We start from the raw sequence: 919 nt of genomic DNA, 5'->3' as shown, positions 1-919 counted from the left end.
AATTTCAGTGGCATTTTTAATTCAAATCCTAGCGACACAGATTTACTTCCATAGAATATCTTTTGCAGAAAGAAACCAGACAGGTATAAGGAAAAGGTTTACCCAGATATCTGCTGAAAATGTGTTTTCCTCACTTCTGAGATCATTAGAAATGAGACAATCAGTGAGATGACTGGTTGTTTGTAGTTTGTCGTTTTCTGGTTCAGATGTTATTCCCAGCGGGTCAGACACTGTTGTCATCATGGTTTTATCCATAAATGAGATGAAGATGGTGAAAAACCTAACAGCACTTTAATGTTTATTCTGTATCAAACATAATGCTGGCCAGTTATTAGGTCGTTAACATTAGGGTTTAACAATCACATACATGAATGAATGACAGGATATTATCCTCACATTAGCATCTTAAAATTAACTTTGTGATCTAGAGATCTTAATTAGTTTGTCTTTACTTTAAGTCTTATGTTAAAAGTACATATAAGCTAAGCTTACTCTTTGTATTTAGTCAGTTAAGCTTAGTGGAACACATTGATAATAATGGTAACGTAAATTCAACATGTCCTGTTTTAAATGCAGTAAATGAGACGTCATCTGTTCAAATGTTGGTTATTAACAGGAGAACAGCTAAACAGAATAGTTTGATGTTAGTCACAGATGGATGCATAAATCTCGGGGTTGAAATGAACCATTTAAAGTTGAGCCCTCGACTTGCTGTGATGGGACAAAACCATCCCTTATTAGGAAGCCCAGTGGAACCAATTCCTCAACAACCAGGTAGTCACACAGAACGCAGGAACTCTTGTTGTTGCTATTAAGGAGTTTTTATAAGCTAACAGTTTTCATTTTTTCTAATAAATGTGTAAAATCAGTTTTCAATTCAATTCAGTTTATTTATATAGCGCCAAATTCACAACACATG

General features: G+C 34.5%; 1 protein-coding gene across 1 annotated transcript in view; it reads right to left on the bottom strand.

Moving 5' to 3' along the window:
• LOC107090625 (GDNF family receptor alpha-1-like) overlaps window positions 1–919 on the bottom strand; it is a 137363-nt gene that overhangs the window by 88472 nt on the left and 47972 nt on the right. The window lies entirely within an intron of this gene.

This window comes from Cyprinodon variegatus, unplaced genomic scaffold (assembly GCF_000732505.1).
Source record: "Cyprinodon variegatus isolate N-32 unplaced genomic scaffold, C_variegatus-1.0 Scaffold304, whole genome shotgun sequence".
Taxonomy (NCBI): domain Eukaryota; kingdom Metazoa; phylum Chordata; class Actinopteri; order Cyprinodontiformes; family Cyprinodontidae; genus Cyprinodon; species Cyprinodon variegatus.
Note: the sequence above shows the minus strand (reverse complement) of the source record. Positions and strands in the feature narration are given on the sequence as shown.